The 18,260-nt window shown below is 41.9% G+C and overlaps 1 protein-coding gene across 1 annotated transcript in view; it reads right to left on the minus strand.

The window, feature by feature from the left end:
• The window catches only part of LOC132817391 (contactin-associated protein-like 5), an 899,316-nt gene that overhangs the window by 569,490 nt on the left and 311,566 nt on the right, over positions 1-18,260 (minus strand). The window lies entirely within an intron of this gene.

Genomic DNA, 18,260 nt, shown 5'->3' on the forward strand with positions numbered 1-18,260 from the left:
TCTCTAATTAGGGGGACAGATAGTATCCTTTGCAAGCTGGATCGGGAGTCTCGCATGGTGCGTTGCCTGCCCGGTGCCAGGGTGCGGGACATCTCCGACCGGCTTGAAAGGATATTGGAGTGGGAGGGGGAGGATCCAGTTGTTGTGGTCCACGTTGGTACTAACAACATAGGCAAGACTAGGGTGGAGGACCTGTTTGGGGATTACGAAGCACTAGGCAGGAAATTGAAGCACAGGTCCTCAAGGGTCATAATCTCCAGATTACTGCCTGAACCACGTGCCAATTGCCATAGGGACAAGAAAATTAGGCAAGTAAACACGTGGCTAAGGGATTGGTGTGGGAAAGAGGGATTCCACTTCATGGAGCATTGGCATCAGTTTTGGAACAGGGGGCATCTGTACCGTTGGGACGGTCTCCACCTGAACCGATCAGGTACCAATGTTCTAGTGAAGAGGATAAATAGGGTGGTCAGTAGGACTTTAAACTTCTGAGTTGGGGGGAAGGGAAAGTGAAAGCGACAGGGAGTATGGCGTTAAATGGAAAGATAAGCAGCAGGATAGCATGTGTCCAGGCGGATTTAAAATTGAGGCAGACTGGGAATGCAGAAAAAAGCAAGGATAACTTAGGACATCTTATGACTTCCAATATCTCTAATGATAAGAAAGTTAGCGTTAAGGCACTTTACCTGAATGCTCGTAGCATTCATAACAAAGCAGATGAACTAATGGCACAGATAATAGTGAATGATTATGATGTGGTAGGCATCACAGAGATTTGGTTACAGGGGGGTCAGGACTGGCAGTTAAACCTCCAAGGATTTTCAGCTTATCGAAAAGACGGAGGTGGGCAGAGGGGGTGGGGTTGCCTTGTTGGTTAAGAATAAAATTAAATCTATGACATTGAATGACATAGCGTCGGATGATGTGGAGTCTGTATGGGCGGAATTGGGGAACCACAAAGGCAAAAAAAAACATAATTGGATGTTGTGTACAGACCTCCTAACAGTGGTCAGGACCAGGGACGCAACATGTACCGGGAAATAGAGAAGGCATGTCAGAAAGGCAAGATCACATTGATCATGGGAGACTTCAATATGCAGGTGGACTGGGTAACTAATGTTGCTAGTGGATCCAAAGAAAGGGAATGCATGGAATGCTTACAGGATGGCTTTTGGAACAGCTTGTTATGGACCCCACAAGGGAGCAAGCTATTCTGGACCTAGTGCTTTGCAATGAACCACACTCTATAAAAGATCTTCAAGTAAGGGAACCCTTAGGAAGTAGTGATCATAATATGGTAGAGTTCAGTCTGGAGTTTGAAAGAGAGAAGGCAAAATCGGATGTAATGGTGTTACAGTTAAATAAAGGTAATTATGAGGGCATGAGAGAGGAACTGACAAAAATAGACTGGAAGCAGAGGCTAGCGGGGAAGACAGTAGAGCAAAAATGGCAGGAGTTTGTGGGTATAATTGAGGACACTATACAGATGTTCATCCCCAAGAAAAGAAAGATTATCCAGGGAGGGATTAGACAACCATAGCTGACAAAGGAAGTCAGGAAATGTATTAAAGAAAAAGAGAGATCCTATAAAGTGGCCAAGAACAGTGGGAAATCAGAAGATTGGGAAGGCTACAAAAACAAACAGAGGATAACAAAGAGAGTAATAAGAAATAAGAGGATCAAATATGAAAGTAGGCTGGTCAGTAATATTAGAAATGATAGTAAAAGTTTCTTTCAGTACATAAGAAACAAACAACAGGCAAAAGTAGACATTGGGCCACTTCAAACTGATGCAGGAAGCCTAGTGATGGGAGATAAGGAAATAGAAGGAGAACTTAACAAGTACTTTGCATCAGTTTTCACAGTGGAAGACATGAGTAATATCCCAACAATTAAAGGGAATCCTGGGACCTGAGTTGAGTATGGTTGCCATTACAAAAGATATAGTGCTAGAAAAGTTAAAAAGTCTTAAAATAGATAAATCTCCTGGCCCCAATGGGATACACCCTAGAGTTCTGAGAGAGGTGGCTGAGGAAATAGCGGAGAAATTAGTTGAGATCTTTCAAGAATCACTGGAGTCAGGAAAGGTCCCGGATGATTGGAAGATGGCTGTTGTAACCCCTTTGTTCAAGAAAGGATCAAGACAAAAGATGGAAAATTATAGGCCAATTAGCCTAACCTCGGTTGTTGGTAGAATTCTAGAATCCATCATTAAGAATGAGGTTTCTAAATTCTTAGAAGAGCAGAGTCTGATTAGAACAAGTCAACATGGATTTAGTAAGGGGAGGTCATGCCTGACAAACCTGTTGGAATTCTTTGAAGAGGTGACAAGTAGGTTAGACCAGGGAAACCCAGTGGATATGGTCTATCTAGACTTTCAAAAGGCCTTTGATAAGGTGCCACACGGGAGGCTGCTGAGCAAGGTGAGGGCCCATGGTGTTTGAGGTGAGCTACTGGGATGGATTGAGGATTGACTGTCTGACAGAAGGCAGAGAGTTGGGACAAAAGGTTCTTTTTCAGAATGGCAGCCGGTGACGAGCGGAGTCCTGCAGGGTTCAGTGTTGGGGCCACAGTTGTTCGCATTATATATTAATGATTTGGATGAAGGGACTGGGGGCATTCTAGCGAAGTTTGCAGATGATACGAAGTTAGGTGGACAGGCACGTAGTGCTGAGGAAGTGGGGAGGCTACAGAAGGATCCAGACAGTTTGGGAGAGTGGTCCAGGAAATAGCTGATGGAATTGAACGTGAGCAAATGTGAGCACTTTGGCAAAAAGAATAAAAGCATAGACTACTTTCTAAATGGTGAGAAAATTAGTAAAGCCAAAGTATAAAGGGATCTAGGAGTGCTAGTCAAGGATTCTCTAAAGGTAAACTTGCAGGTTGAGTCCATGATTAAGAAAGCGAATGCAATGTTGTCACTTATCTCAAGAGGGTTGGAATATAAAAGCAGCAATGTGCTACTGAGACTTTATAAAGCTCTGGTTAGGCCCCATTTGGAGTACTGTGTCCAGTTTTGGTCCCCACATCTCAGGAAGGACATACTGGCACTGGAATGTGTCCAGCGAAGATTCACACGGATGATCCCTGGAATGGTAAGTCTAACATACGAGGAACGGCTGAGGATCCTGGGATTGTATTCATTGGAGTTTAGAAGATTAAGGTGAGACTTAATAGAGACGTAGAAGATAATATGTGGCTTGGAAAGGGTGGACGCTAGGAAATTGTTTCCATTAGGCGAGGAGACTAGGACCCGTGGACACAGCCTTAGAATAAGATGGGGTCAATTCAGAACAGAAATGCGGAGACATTTCTTCAGCCAGAGGGTGGTGGGCCTGTGGAATTCATTGCCATGGAGTGCAGTGGAGGCCGGGACGCTAAATGTCTTCAAGGCAGAGATTGATAGATTCTTGTTGTCTCAAGGAATTAAGGGCTACGGGGAGAACACTGGTAAGTGGAGTTGAGATGCCCATCAGCCATGATTGAATGGCGGAGTGGACTCGATGGGCCGAATGGCCTTACTTCCACTCCTATGTCTTATGGTCTTATGGTCTTATGGAAATAAGGTAGGTGAACTTGCAGCGTGGGTTGGTACCTGGGATTTCGATGTTGTGGCTATTACGGAGACATGGGTAGAACAGGGACAGGATTGGCTGTTGCAGGTTCCAGGGTTTAAATGTTTTAGTAGGGTCAGAGGTGGGGGTAAAAGAGGGGGAGGTGTGGCATTGCTTGTCAAAGATAGTATTACAGTGGTGGAAAGGACAATGGATGAAGACTCACCATCTGAGGTAGTTTGGGCTGAGGTTAGAAATAAGAAAGATGAGGTAACCCTGTTAGGAGTTTTCTACAGGCCTCCCAATAGTCCGAGAGACGTAGAAGAAAGGATTATGAGGATGATTCAGGAGAAGAGTGAAAGTAATAGGGTGGTTGTTATGGAGGACTTTAACTTTCCAGATATTGACTGGGAAAGCTATAGCTCGAGTATGTTAGATGGGTCGGTGTTTATCCAATGTGTGCAGGAGGGTTTCCTGACACAATATGTAGACAGGCCAACAAGAGGTGAGGCCATACTGGATTTGGTTCTGGGTAACGAACCAGGCCAGGTATTAGAATTGGAGGTAGATGAACACTTTGGAGACAGTGACCACAATTTGATGACTTTTACTCTAGTGATGGAGAGAGATAAGTGTGCACTGCAGGACAAGAGTTATAGCTGGGGGCAGGGAAATTATGATGTGGTGAGGCATGACTTAGGATGCGTGGCTTGGAAAAGTAGGCTTCAAGGGAAGGGCGCAATCGATATGTGGAGCTTGTTCAAGGAGCAACTATTGAGTGTCCTTGATAAGTATGTACCTGTCAGGCAGGGAGTAAAGGGTCATGTGAGGGAGCCGTGGTTTAATAAGGAATTGGAATCCCTCGTTAAAGGGAAGAGGGCGGCCTATGTAAAGATGAGGCGTGAAGGTTCGATTGGGGCGATTGAGAATTATAAAGTAGCCAGGAAGGATCTGAAGAGAGAGCTAAGAGCAGCAAGGAGGGGACATGAAAAGTCCTTGGTTGTTAGGATTAGGGAAAACCCAAAGGCTTTCTATAGGTATGTCAGGAATAAAAGAATGACTAGTGTAGGAATAGGTCCAGTCAAGGATAGTAGTGGGAAGTTGCGTGTGGAGGCTGAAGAGATTGGGGAGACACTGAATGAATACTTTTCGTCAATATTCACTCAGGAACAGGACATTGTTGCCAATGTGAATATTGAGTCACAATTAATTAGAATGGATGCCTTTGAGGTATATAGGGAAGAGGTGTTGGAAATTCTGGAAAAGGTGAAAATAGATAAGTCCCCTGGGCCTGATGGCATTTATTCTAGGATTCTCTGGGAAGTAAGGAAGGAGATTGCAGAGACATTGGTCTTGATTTTTATGTCCTCGCTGTTTACAGGAATAGTGCCAGAAGACTGGAGGATAGCAAATGTGGTTCCCTTGTTCAAGAAGGGGAATAGGGATAACCCTAGTAACTATAGGCCGGTGTGTGGGCAAAGTCTTCAACAGAATTGTAAGGGATAGGATTTATGAACATCTGGATAGGAATAATGTGATCAAGGATAGTCAGCATGGTTTTGTGAACGGCAGGTTGTGCCTCACAAACCTTATTGAATTCCTTGAGAAGGTGACTAAGGAGGTGGATGAGAGTAAAGCAGTAGATATGGTGTATATGGATTTTAGTAAGGCATTTGATAAGGTTCCCCATGGTAGGCTACTGCAAAAAATATGGAGGTATGGCATTGAGGGTGCGTTGGAGGGTTGGATTAGGAATTGGCTGGCTGGAAGAAGACAGAGGGTAGTAGTTGATGGTAAAGGTTCACCTTGGAGTGCAGTTTCCAACAGTGTTCTGCAAGGATCTGTTTTGGGACCATTGCTGTTTGTCATTTTTATAAATGACCTGGAGGAGGGGCTAGAAGTTTGGGTGAGCAAGTTTGCGGATGATACGAAAGTCGGTGGAGTTGTTGACAGTGAGGAAGGATATGGCGGGTTACAGCGGGATATAGATAAGCTGCAGAGCTGGGCAGAAAGGTGGCAAATGGAGTTCAATGTAGGTAAGTGTGAAGTGATTCACTTTGGTAAGAGTAACAAGAAGATGGAGTACTGGGCTAATGCTTGGATTCTTGGAAGTGTGGATGAGCAGTGGGATCTTGGTGTCCATGTACACAGATCTCTGAAAGTTGCCACCCAGGTAAATAGTGCTGTGAAGAAGGCATATGGCATACTGGCTTTTATTGGTAGAGGAATTGAGTTCCGGAGTCCTGAGGTCATGTTGCAGTTGTATAAGACTCTGGTGCGGCCGCATCTGGAGTATTGTGTGCAGTTTTGGTCGCCATACTATAGGAAGGATGTGGAGGCACTGGAACGGGTGCAAAGGAGGTTTACCAGGATGTTGCCTGGTATGGTAGGAAGATCGTATGAGGAAAGGCTGAGGCACTTGGGGCTGTCTTCATTGGAGAAAAGAAGGTTTAGGAGTGACTTGATAGAGGTGTACAAGATGATTAGGGGTTTAGATAGGGTTGACCATGAGAACCTTTTTCCACGTATGGAGTCAGCTATTACGAGGCGGCATAGCTTTAAATTAAGGGGTGACAGATGTTAGGAGTAGATTCTTTACTCAGCAGTAGCAGTGGTGGACTCTCCTTCTTTATGGGCATTTAAACTGGCATTGGATAGGCATATGGAGGATAGTGGGCTCGTGTAGGTTAGGTGGGCTTGGATCGGTGCAACATCGAGGGCCAAAGGGCCTGTACTGCACTGTATTTTTCTATGTTCTATGTTCTAGAAAGGACAACGGAGAACTACAAACCTGCGTATACAGAAAACCAACAAACACTGACCAAATACTTAACTACACCAGCAACCATCCCAACACACACAAATGAAGCTGAATCAGAACACTATTCCAACGAGCCACCACGCACTGCAGTGCAGACGACCTTTGGAAAACAGATGAGAACCACCTATACAACGTATTCAAGAAGAACGGATACTCAAAAAATACAGTCCGCAGATTCCTCAAGAACAAACCAAGACAAGCAGACCAAACACAGCCAGAACCCCTAACCACTTGACCATTGATCAAAGAAGTGTCAGAAATGACAGCTAGACTACTAAGACCCCTCGGAATCCTAGTAGCACACAAACCCACCAACACTCTCAAACAAAAACTAACAAACTTAAAAGACCCAGTACATCCCATGGACAAAACCAACGTTGTCTACAAAATTCCATGCAAGGACTGCCACAAACACTACATTGGACAAAAAGGAAGAAAGTTAGCCACCAGGATACACGAACACCAGCTAGCCACATAAAAGACACGGCCCTCTCTCCCTCCTGGCCCTACACATGGATGAAAAAAAAAACACCATTTCGACTGGGACAGCACATCTATCCTGGGACAGGCTAAGCAAAGACATGCCAGAGAATTCCTAGAGGCCTGGCACTTCAACCACAACACCATAAACAAACACATAGATCTAGATACCATCTATCAACCCCTCAGAAAATGAACAGGAAATGACATCATCACAAACCCCAGGAACCCCATCCAGGACAAACATATAAATAGAAAGTAGGAGACAACAGCTTCGCTTCACTTGGAGGTCGCCACTGATGATGTTACCTCGCCAGGTAATGAAACATCTGGATATCAAACCTACAGCTCAGCGAGCAAACCTACACCCCATAAACTTAGAAATAATATGAACCTAATTTTTAAAACATTGATTCATGGGAAATGGGCATCAGTAACAAGGCCAGCATTTATGTATTTATTGTCCATCCCTAACTGCCCAGAGGGAAGTTAAGAGTCAATCATATTGTTGTGAACTGGGAGTCACATGAAAGCCAGCCCACATAAGGGCAGTAGATTTCCGTCCCTCAAGGAAATTTGGGTGGCACCGTGGCACAGTGGTTAGCACTGCTGCCTCACAGCGCAGAGACCTCGGTTCAATTCCTGCCTCAGGTGATGTGTCTGCGTGGGTTTCCACCAGGTGCTCCAGTTTCCTCCCACAATCCAAAAATGTGCTGGTTAGATGAATTGGCCATGCTAAATTGCCCGTAGTGTTAGGTGTAGGGGAACAGGTCTGGGTGAGTGGCGGGTCGGTGTGGACTTGTTGGGCCGAAAGGCCTGTTTCCACTCTGTAAGTAATCTAATCTAGTGAAGTAGATTGTTTTTCGCAACAATCAGCAGTGATTTCATCATTCGGGCAGTTATATTTTTTGAAATTGAATTCAAATTTCACATCTTTCATATCAAACTTATATCCTCAGAACTTTTGCCTAGCATTCAGCCGTCAACAGATTATTTAAATTGATCAGACAAAAATCACCCAAAAGTACATTATTTATCAATATTCTATATCACACTTTTCTCAATTTATTACTCGTACATTATAATTCCCAGGTGTTAAAAACGTTGGATAAGGTAAATAACATTTTATTTTATCTGTATTGTTTTAGATGGTGAATTTTATCCTTTTGTTGAGTGTTGGTCTCAACACTGTTACAGCAAACCTGAAAACATGTTCTATTGACGAGCTTTGGCATTCATTACTCTGTTCAGCTCCAGAAAAAAAACTTGAGACAATGATAGAGTTTGATGTTCTGATTAGATGGTTTTGAATATTGCTGGCTAATTTATCTTGCAACATTGTTCTTTCTGCACATCCATTGATGTTGTCAGGAGTCAATTGAACCGTTGGCATTTACTTATCTTTTCAATTCCAGACATCATCCAAATGAAATTAAGACATCAATTTTTGTGAAGACAGATCACTTGAACTTTTTACAGTGGGTTTTAATGAGTGATTGAATTAACCCCCTGCAGTGTAAAGTTTACTCCACTGGATTGACAAATTATTTAAATTGATCAGACAAAAATCACCCAAAAGTACATGATTTATCAATATTCTATATCACACTTTTCTCAATTTATTACTCGTACATTATAATTCCCAGGTGTTAAAAACATTGGATAAGGTAAATAACATTTTATTTTATTCCAATAATGTTAATTCATATTGAGGAGTTAATGTACAAGAACTAAATATTATATCTTGCACTGAAAAAGATTAATGTGTTGACTCAGAGCAGGCAGCCATTATTGACTGTTATAGAGTTATAGAGATGTACAGCATAGAAACAGACCCTTCAGTCCAACCCATCCATGCCAACCAGATATCCCAACCCAATCTAGTCCCACTTGCCAGCACCCGGCCCATATCCCTCTAAACCCTTCTTATTCATATACCCATCCAAATGCCTCTTAAATGTTGCAATTGTACCAGCCTCCACCACAACCTCTGACAGCTCATTTCATACACGTACCACCCGCTGCATGAAAAAGTTGCCCCTTAGTTCTCTTTTATATCTTTCCCCTCTGATCCTGTGCCCTCTAGTTCTGGACTCCCCAACCCCAGGGGAGTTTACCCTATCCATGCCCCTCATAATTTTATAAACCTCTATAAGGTCACCCTTCAGCCTCAGACGCTCCAGGGAAAACAGCCCCAGCCTGTTCAGCCTCTCCCTGTAGCTCAGTTCCTCCAGCCCTGGCAACATCCTTGTAAGTCTTTTCCGAACTCTGTCATGTTTCACAACATCTTTCCAATAGGAAGGAGACCTGAATTGCACGTAATATTCCAACAGTGGCCTAACCAATGTCCTGTATAGCCATAACATGACGTCCCAACTCCTGTACTCAATACTCTGACTGTTATTTACACCTTCTCCAGTAAACAGAAAGATCAGTTCTACAACATACTGTGTTTGATCCTATTTTTTAAAAAAGTCCTTTAGATTAAAAAGTGGATTATTTCCCAGTTGCAATATGAGTAAACCATTGTCAAGAATACCTAAAATTAACAGGCTGGGCTGCATACTTCCATTTACTGTAATCACAACCAAAGCATATCTGATCAATACTTTGGAGTAATTCAAATAAAAAAAAACACTTTGTTCAATGTGTTTCACAGAAATCTAATCATTAAGCAAGAATTAATGAAAGTATTGCTTTTTTTCTTCCTATTTACTTTCAATTAAGCCAACTGGCTTCTTTATTTTTCTGTGAATTTCCCCTGCATTTCCATGAACTTGACTCTTCTCTCTCAATTTCTCTGACTGTGTAAAATCTGAACTTTGACTGTCTACCAACCCCACTCAACTTTTGGGAATGTGACATTGACTAATTGATCTTAATTAAAGACTTTGATTCACTCTGCTCTCAGGTGGATTAGACATAACCAGCAAACATTTGATTTCATTTGTTCCTGATTTTCACTGGACTTTCAGAGAAATCTGGACTTTGGGAGGTTTCTCGTACTTTGTCAGATATTCTCTTTCAAAAAAATTAACTGCCTAACATTGACGCAGCGTCTCTCTAGTCGGCTCTCACGTTGTGAATCTAAATGTGAATTTGTACAGTGAAATTTGAGGAGGCAAAACAGAATATGACTACTCCTAACCTGAAATGCACCCAGTTGATTCTAGTTGGGAAACTGATTAATTTCATTGGGTAGTGATATCTTCAGAAAAGACAGGACGTGAAATTTGATCTGGAAGATACTCAGATTTTCTCTGTGCACTATAATCAAATAATTTATTGTGTATAAGCACAGTGAGTGAAATCTGCCTTATAGTACAGACCATTGTTAAAATGCGACATCTTTGAGCTTTTTAATTTGCGGCCATTCTGATCATATATTCAGCACAAGTCAGGCAGAACAGCTGGAAACGAGTTAAAGACTTTGGAAGAATCTCATTGACATAGTGGTAATGGATATGGGTTTGCTCGATGAGCTGGAAGGTTCATTTCCAGACGTCTCATCACCCTACTAGTTAATATCTTCAGTAGGCCTCCAGGTGAAGCACTGTTCATGATTCCTGCTTTCTATTTATATGTTTGGCTTTCTTTGGGTCGGTGATGTAATTTCCTGTGGTGATGTAATTTTCTGTTCTTTTTCTCAGGGGGTTGGTAGATGGGGTCTAATCAGATGTATTTGTTGATAGAGTTCTGGTTGGAATGCCATGCTTCGAGGAATGCTCGTGCATATCTCTGTTTGGCTTGTCCTAGGATCGATGTGTTCTCCCAGTCGCAGTGTTGTCCTTCCTTATCTGTGTGTGAGATTATGAGTGAGAAGGGGTCATGTCGTTTTGTGGCTATTGGTGTTCATGTATCCTGGTAGCTAGTTTTCTGCCTGTTCGTCCAATGTACTGTTTGTTACAGTTCTTGCACAGTATTTTGTAAATGACATTAGTTTTACTTCTTGTCTGTATAGGATCTGCTGTTTTAATGTGAGCCTGTGGGCTACCATGATGACAAGGAGTCTGAGTAGTCTGGCAATCATTTCCGAGATGCCTTTGATACAGGGGAGTGTGGCTAGGATATGTTCTGTCTGCTTGTTTAGGTTTGTTGCTGAGAAATTGGCAGATTGTGTTCATTGTTTACAAAATACCGTGGTAGCTGGCTTTCTGCCTGTTTGTCCAATGTAGCGTTTGTTACAGTTCTTGCATGGTATTTTGTAAACCGCCAATCTGGGTTTAATGCTCTTTGGAGAGTCGGTGTGGACGCGATGAGCTGAATGACCTGCTTCCATACTGTAGGGATTCTACACTCTTACCCACCTCAATACTCCTAAGCCACAAATCTTGCACAGGCTGTTCTCTGCCTACTCTCACTCAGGGCACCGGTACAGCTTTCCCCCAGTTGTGTTACCATTTAGAGCTGTACCACTCACTTACATCTCACTCAATCCCTCCCTTTCCCTCATTCCAGGAAATAACAACCCACAGTAGAGCAGTAAAAGCCAAGATGGGGTGTCAGATTTTTCCTTCTCACCCCCATGAGAAAAGGATCTTGACACTGATTGACCCAAGCTGCCAAATGGCTGTTCCTAAGCCCCTGGTCTGATATCTGAGGCTGCCATTGACTAGTGGGCTGACTACGTGTCCTGGGATAAGGTTGTGGCCTCGCTGAAGGATGTCTCCTTTGACTTGACTGAGGATGACTCTCTTTCTCATAACGCAACATGTCCAACCTCTTGATTGCTCCCTCTGACAACCGTGTCAGACTGCCTGGCTGTGTGTCTGCACTAAACGGAAAGGCAATACAGCAGTGCTGCGAACCTTTAAACTCTGGTCGGCATGGGGGTGGGGCAAAGTGTGCAAAGGCACCGCAGGGCAAGGATGCTGTGAATAGCCAAGTAGGGGGCTAAATAAATGAGCATTAAGAAAACGAGCAAGCAACCCTGAGACACAACTTGGTCCAATCCATGAGCTGGGTTTCTGTCCCTGCAATAAACTGCCTTGTAGCAGCATTGAAATGAAAGATGCTGGTGCACTCCAAAGTGCAGCATTACAGCATCCTTGAAATGGATTGGTGCCTTGACGGTGTGGAGAGACTTGCATTTGTTGGATGCCAACATCTGTGAACATAGAGTGCATGTGACTCCTGACAATGGAGCATGCCTCTGAGATTTTGACACGCTCCACTTAAACTCCAGTCAATTCAAACCTCATCTTACTCAGAGCTGTATAAAGGGTGGCCTAGTGGATGAATCACAGAAGATTAATAAGCTAGTAATTAGGAAAGCTAATAGAACAATTTTACTTATTGCAAAGTGAACTGAACCCAAAGGTAGGAACATTGCTCATATTATACAGGACATTGGTGAAATGCTCATCTAGATTACAGTGTTCAGTGTTGGTCAGCTTATTTAATGGTGTAAATGCATGTGGAACAGTCAAGAGAACATTTATCAGGCTAATACCCGGAATGGGGGAATTATCTTATCAAGAAACCTTAAACAGACTAGGTTTGTATCACTACAATAACAAGAAGTGAAGTGATTGAAACAAATAAGATTCTGAAGAGTCTTAACAGGGTTAGATGTGGAGACATTACCTCCTCTTATAGCAGAATCTAGAACTAGCAGTCACTTTAGGGGCAAACACATAAATAATAGTTGTTGTGGTGCTATTTTATCAACAGCTCCCTATTCCTATGTAAAATATGTTAAATGTTTACACATTCTGCATTGCAATTGATGAGCATCTGTCCTCCCTCCCTATCCTTTCAGCACACTGATGTCTGCTGCTAGGATTTATTCCTACTAGTGAAAGTTCCTTTGTACCAATATGCAGTTGTTTGGCAGATGTTAAAGTTTTATTGATCACAATTCTGAACTCTTCAGTTAGAATAACCATACTATTTACTTTGGGAGAGAAAATTGATTGTTGTTATAACATGTTGTTTTATCAAAAGACTTTAATGAAAAATATTGACAAAATAACAAAGGCATTACAACAAAATAATCGGAAACCGCTAGAAATCAGGTATCATAACAAACTCAGCTCAACGCCTTTCCTCACAGTTGGCATAATAAACCTATTTTGCATTGTTCTGCAATATGAGATTTAAATGGTGAATTTACTTTGAATGATTGTTTGTTGCAGGAATGTAGGAAATCAGAATAAAAAGGCTATTCCAGATTGAATGCTTCCTGAAATAAAAGCGGAAATTGCTGGAGAAACTTCAGAAAGCGAATCTGAAGACAGGTCACTGGATCCGAAACATTAATTCTGCTTTCTCTCCACAGATACTCTCAGACCTGTTGAGTTTCTCTAGCAATTGTGGGTGGCACGGTGGCATTAGCAGGTGGCACGGTGGCACAGTGGTTAGCACTGCTGCCTCACAGCGCCAGAGACCCAGGTTCAATTCCCGCCTCAGGCGATTGACTGTGTGGAGTTTGCACGTTCTCCCCATGTCTGCGTGGGTTTCCTCCGGGTGCTCCGGTTTCCTCCCACAATCCAAAGATGTGTGGGTCAGGTGAATTGGCCATGCTAAATTGCCCGTAGTGTTAGGCAAGGGGTAAATGTAGGGGTATGGGTGGGTTGCGCTTTGGCGGGTTGGTGTGGACTTGTTGGGCCGAAGGGCCTGTTTCCACACTGTAAGTAATCTAATCAATTTCAATTTATGTTTCAAATTTCCAGCACCCACAAATCTTTGTTTTAATTTAATGCCTTCTGCCCTGCTTTTCTATCTTCCTCAAGTTGTTACCTGATTTTAGGATTCAGTTCCACAGGCAATGCTAATCCTCCAGTGCATTATTGAAAGACATATTGGTAGATTTCAAGCTAACTAGTAAACCACATGAGCAAGATGACGAATTTGTTTAAACAGAAGAGACTGGGGATAAAACTTTGAGCTGCATTTATTCAATTCTCGTCCCACATATTAATAGCTCCCCATTTAGGAGCAATGTAAAATTCCTACAATGTGGCCATTTGGCCCATCAAGACCACATCAACCCTTCAAAGAGCAACCCACCACCCTACCTTATCCCTGTAACCCTGTGTTTCCCATGGCCAATTCACCTAATTCTGCACATCTTTGGATTGTGGGAGGAAACCAGAGCACCCATAGAAAACCTATGCACACACGGATAGAATATTCAAACTCCACATAGGCAGTAATCCAAGGGTGAAATTGAACCTGGGTCCCTAGTGCTGTGAGGAAGTAGGTGCTAACCACTGTGCTACCATGCCACCCTATGTAAAATATGCAAAATACTAAGTGATATCTGTTATGACGTGGCAGTGAACCCCTCTGTTAATTAAACTGAACACCCAGAAAAACTCACCTCACCTCATAATCAGTTAAAATGAGACACAGATACAAAGAAATTAGTTTCAATTTATTCTTTAACTCTGAAAGTGAACAACAAATTTTAGCAGGATTTATACACTTAATGGTAAGATCCTAGAGAGTGTTGCTGAACAGAGACCTTGGAGTACAGGGTCATAGCTCCTTGAAAGTGGAGTCACAGGTAGATAGGATAGTGAAGAAGGTGTTTGGTATGCTTTCCTTTTTTCATCAACGTATTGAGTACAGGAGTTGGGAGGTCATGTTGCGGCTCTACAGAACATTGGTTAGGACACTGTTGGAATATTGCGTGCAATTCTATCGGAAAAATGTTGTGAAACTTGAAAGGATTCAGAAAAGATTTACAAGGATGTTGCCACAATTGGAGGATTTGAGCTATAGGGAGAGGTTGAATAGGTTGGGACTGTTTTCCCTGGAGCGTCGGAGGCTGAGGGGTGACCTTATAGCGGTTTACAAAATCATGAGGGCATGGATAGGATAAATAGACAAAGTCTCTTCCCTGGGGTCGGGGAGTCCAGAACTAGAGGTTTAGGGTGAGAGGGGAAAGATATAAAAAAAGACCTACAGGGCAACTTGTTCACACAGAGGCGGTACATATATGGAATGAGCTGCAAGAGGAAATAATGGAAGCTGGTACAATTGCAACATTTAAAAGGCATTTGGATGGTATATGAATAGGAAGGGTTTGGAGGGATATGGGCCAGGTGCTGGCAGGTGGGACTAGATTGGGTTGGCATATCTGGTCGGCATGGACAATTTAGACCGATGGGTTTGTTTCCATGCTGTACATCTCTATGACTCTATGACTCTATAACTATTCAAAACTCTAAGTCCCCCTTTCTCTTAACTGCTTATTACCTGCCTCCAACTCTATTACAATAAACTGTTCCAATAAAACATTTATTAAAATTGCATCAACTTAATTTCAAAATCATACCGCAGCTGTCATCTCTGATATCTTTCCTCTTCTTGCTGAAGATCTCTCTGGGTCATCTCCTTTCCTTTACCATGAATATGTTTCATATAATCAAGTACCTTTGATAGAATGTGTGTCAATGTCTTGGGTTTCTCTTGATGGCAGTTAATCTCTTTGATTTTCAACTGCCTGCCTTCATTATATCCCCAACATCAGATCATCTCATTGGTTCGATGTTGGTAAAACAATAAATTCAAACACGATTAGGTTTTAGTATCCTGGGGCATAATTTGAACTGTTTGGTTAAACATGAATTGTTGTCAAAACTGCAACCAACTCAGGTATCCATTTCACAGCCAAATCTTACAAATTTTCAATTTTGAGACTGTTATCTCGTCATATCGCAGATGCTTGTAAGCTCTCAGTGCAGGACAGCATTCACTCTCTCTTAAAGGTACAGTACACACATTTAACGTCATAACATATCTTTCTCAAGTATGTTCTCCATGAAGCATGATTCAGCAACTATCAGGAAAAGGAACTTTGTCTATTGTATCCCCTCCCTAGTTCTTACAACTAATTGTGATAACAACACTCTTTCTTTTCTGAAATTAGTTAATCACTACATAGATAAAAAAAAAACTTGTACCTTGGTGCTGTTTTGAGGTCTTACAGTGAAAGCTTACCATGTTGGTTCTATCAAGGAATGAAGGAATTTGGAAAGGATGTGGAGTAGTAGAATTGAGGCAAGAGTTAAATTAAAATTGTGTTTAAACACTATGTATATAGTCTAATGAGGTATGAATATATTAGTACTGATGATGCTAATCTGCCATCATCAGAGCAGAGCAAAGCAGAAAATAATGTATGAAAGAAATTCGAAAAGAAGCAGAACAGACATTCTAAGGCAGAGTGGGCTAAATTTGGTACCATGTCTACCACAAAATAAATAGCTTACCATATTACAGAGAGTGACAGGGCTTTATTCAAAATTGACAGAAAGCTAGAGATGTAAAGAACAGTCTAGAAAATCATGCAACATTTGCTACAGGGATTCACAAATATTTTCCCATCTGATCTGATTTTTGAGGTTTGAACATTGTTATGATCTCTTAGCAATGAGGGGAAGACCAATAAAATGCAGGAGAAGGGGGATGGTCAGCTATCACTGCCTCAGAACTCACAACTTGCGACTCCGCTTTGAAAAGGCCCACTTTCTGAGTAAGGTATGGACCCCGAGCACCCTGAGAAACAAAGAACTCATAGAATCCATGAAGGGAAACCAGACAGTTTTTGCCTGTGAGAGAAGTATAATCTATCACCATAGTTGCTGTAGACTCAGGCATGGTTATCATAGAGCTCTCAAAATGGTATGACCTACTCCTGCTCCTCTTCCTTATATTCTTAACCACAAAATGACTTTTAATTAATAATTCATTGTAGAACCCATTCTTTATTGCATTCATTGAGGAAACTGTACATGAGCAGTTTGTCTAGAAAATGTTGTTGGTTTGATATTGAGCAATTATTTGATAGTTACCATTGGTTTCTGAGCATGAGAAAGAAAATTACTTAATACATGTTTTTACTGATTTGGAAAAATAACTAGTATATTGATCTAATGCATTTCATTTCATTCCTTTCCCAAAGAGCAATTGACATGAAGCCCCAATCTTATAACGGGAACAATCTATCTTTAAGTCCCTGGACCATGTTCTACTCAACTGTCCATTTTCACACGGATGATCCCTGGAATGATTGGTCTAACATACAAGGAATGGCTGAGGATCCTGGGATTGTATTCATTGGAATTTAGAAGATTAAGGGGAGATTTAATAGAAACTTACAAGATAATACAGGGCTTGGAAAGGGTGGACACTAGCAAATTGTTTCCGTTAGGAGAGGAGACTAGAACGCGTGGACACAGCCTTAGAATTAGAGGGGGTCAATTCAGAGGCGGAGACATTTCTTCAGCCAGAGAGTGGTGGGCCTGTGGAATTCAATGCCTCAGAGTGCAGTGGAGACCGGGGCGCTGAATGTCTTCAAGGCAGAGATTGATAAATTCTTGATGTCACAAGGAATTAAGGGCTATGGGGAGAATGCTGGTAAGTGGAATTGAAATGTCCATCGGCCATGATTGAATGGTGGAGTGGACTCGATGGGCCGAATGGCCTTACTTCCACTCCTATGTCTTATGGTCTTATGGTCTTATATTATACGGATCACTTTATATTCTACATCACATTCTACACAGAAATCTATCATCCTCAATATTGAAACTTTAAATCGACCCAACATGATTAGCTTAAAGGAAGATCCATTTCCAAGTTTTTACCTCTGATTTTGTGAAAGAATCCTTCCTGATATCATTCCTAAATGGCATGGCACACATTTCATTTTGAGAGGACACCCTTGGAAAATCTTGAGCAAGCCTGTGGGATATTGATAAGTGTCAGGTGCACATTGCTAGATTCAGGAACATTTGGAAAACTTGCCACGTTGCATTAATCATACATCAGATCATGATGGAAGAAGTGACACACAACCGATTTCCCCATCAAATTGCACATGATATTTGTGATTGGAAAATTCTTCAGAAATTTTTTTCAGTTCTCAAATAGTGTTGGAAAGATGGCAGATATGAAGCTACATCTAACTAATCTGGTGATTTTCCAGCAGAAAATAAAACAGTAATAAAATGGTCCATTTAACAATGGCAACACCTTGAAATGAAGCACATTCTAAATATTCTGAGGAAGGGTCACTTAACTTAAAATGTTAACTCCAATTTCACTCCACAGATGCTGCCAGACCTGCTGAGCCTTTACAGAAATTTCTGGGTTTTTTTGTTTCTGATTTACAGTATGTGTAATTCTTTCAGGTTTTATTCAACAACTTGAAATTACTTTGTTAGCTGTGGCTGATTCTCACTTCTGAGATTGCAGGTTCAAGCCTCCTCCAGGAGTTGAGCACAGAAATGTGACATGATACTTCAGTGCTTGACAAAGGGAATGCATCAGAGATGCCATTTTGTGAATGAAATGTTAAACTGAGGACCAGGCTCACTTCTCAGTTGAATGTAAAAGATGTGAAATCGACACTTTGAAGTAGAGTGAGGGAGTTCTCCTCAGTGTCTTGATCA

The sequence above is a fragment of the Hemiscyllium ocellatum genome, chromosome 7, assembly GCF_020745735.1.
Source record: "Hemiscyllium ocellatum isolate sHemOce1 chromosome 7, sHemOce1.pat.X.cur, whole genome shotgun sequence".
Classification (NCBI taxonomy): domain Eukaryota; kingdom Metazoa; phylum Chordata; class Chondrichthyes; order Orectolobiformes; family Hemiscylliidae; genus Hemiscyllium; species Hemiscyllium ocellatum.